The sequence below is a fragment of the Silurus meridionalis genome, chromosome 3 (assembly GCF_014805685.1).
Source record: "Silurus meridionalis isolate SWU-2019-XX chromosome 3, ASM1480568v1, whole genome shotgun sequence".
Lineage (NCBI taxonomy): Eukaryota > Metazoa > Chordata > Actinopteri > Siluriformes > Siluridae > Silurus > Silurus meridionalis.
Genome location: NC_060886.1, coordinates 9,907,593 through 9,909,470, shown reverse-complemented (window position 1 = coordinate 9,909,470; position 1,878 = coordinate 9,907,593). Strand labels below are relative to the sequence as shown.

At 36.5% G+C, this 1,878-nt stretch overlaps 1 long non-coding RNA gene across 1 annotated transcript; it reads left to right on the top strand.

Moving 5' to 3' along the window:
• Positions 1–530: 530 nt before the first annotated feature.
• Positions 531–1,677, top strand: LOC124383225. Its single transcript, XR_006925243.1, has 3 exons — positions 531–604; positions 684–744; positions 1,503–1,677. It is a non-coding gene; the product is annotated as an uncharacterized LOC124383225 (long non-coding RNA).
• The last annotated feature ends 201 nt before the right edge of the window (positions 1,678–1,878 follow it).

Here is a 1,878-nt window from a genome sequence, read left to right as displayed (position 1 = left end):
ATTCATCATCACCCCTTCAACTTCTAGCTTCACATTCATCACCCTATCAGAACCTCTCTTTACCCCCACTACATTCTTACTGTACTCTTCCTTGAGAATCACCCCTACACCATTTTTCTTTCTATTTACACCATGATAGAACAGTTTAAACCCCCATCTAATGCTCCTGGCCTTACTCCATTTCCACTTGATCTCCTAACCACACAACATATCTACCTTTTTATGCTCTATTATATCAGATATCTCTTTCCCTTTACCAGTCATAGTACCAACATTTATTGTACCAATCCCAACCTCCACTCTACTACACCTCTTCATTTTCTGCTGTCTTTGTAGACATCTTCCTCCTCTCCTTCTCCTCCTTCGGCCAACAGTAGCCTAATTTCCACCGGTACCCTGTTGGCTAACGATACCTGTGGTGGTCGTTGGTAACCTGGGCCTCGACAGATCCTGTATGAAATTCTGCAACTGTAACCCACCTAAGGTTACTGAAGTGCAACACTCTACTCTGCCTGCGGGTGGCCCATACACCCCAGGTAATTCACCTGAAAACAAGCACGCTTTTCCTCCTGTGAAGAAGCTGCTAAAAAGCAAACAAGGACTGGTATGAGAAATATTCTCTAAAGAACAGAAATTAAAAGAAAAATCTCGTACTATATATTGTAATAGTGTATGTTTATTAGGTTAAAAGCTGTGTAAGAGAGAGTTAAGACGCATGACAGTGAGCTTCTCAAGATACCTCCGGTAAGGATGGTAATGCTAATGAGTGTTATGCTGATTGTGCAAGCTTAATTAAGGAGCGAAATACTGTTCTTTTAAAACCAATTGGAGTTATGAACCTGATTCTTGTTGTTTGATACCATATAGACGTAGATTCAAATTGTTTTATGTTGTTTAAGATGCTTATAAAATATCGCTAATCGCGCTAGCTGCATGCTAATTGTAAACGTTAAATGCAAGTTCTAGATGGTTTGTCATGCTAGCTTAGCTAAGCTAGACACCACTGTAGCAGATCTTTAATAGTGTTTACACCGCTAAAGGTGCCTTTATACTGTTTTGTTGATTTGTTGACTTAAAGGTTAATATATATGTATTTAAAATAAGGGTGATTTATTTAATTTGATTGTGAATATACATGTTTGTATATGTATACGAGGAGCAGAAGTTTATCTTAGCTGTTAAAAAGAATAAATATGTTAAAATGTGATGGTTAAAATGTTAAGATGCAAAAACAGGTTTAAAAAGTTAATATCTGGTTTCATAAATAGGTTTCTGAAATCCTATGATTTATTTTGTACTGTAAGATGGAAATACATGATTGTTGTTCATTGGAACTGACTTATGTGTTGTGATGTGTGCCTATTCATTTACATAATGATTAGACTATTTATAACCTTTACAATTGGTTATATTTTGATTTGACATTTGAATGGAGAAAAGTTGATTAGATTTGAACGGAAATGAGGCAATTGTAATTAATGTATTCTGTACTGTATGTATAGATTGTTTTTTTAGAAAGGGATAGACCATCTAAATCTGACCCTAGCGGTCAGTGGCGAGCCAACCGCAGAAGTGAACGGATCAAGAGCCCGGTGTGGCCAGCCGTGGCATCTTTGGACCAGCATCATCCTGTGCCTTCATTTGTGATACAGATAAGAACATACAGTACAGACCAAACGTTTGGACACACCTTCTCATTCAAAGAGTTTTCTTTATTTTCATGACTATGAAAATTGTAGATTCACACTGAAGGCATCAAAACTATGAATTAACACGTGGAATTATATATGGAATTATATACATAACAAAAAAGTGTGAAACAACTGAAAAATGTCATATTCTAGGTTCTTCAAAGTACCACCTTTTGCTTTGATTACT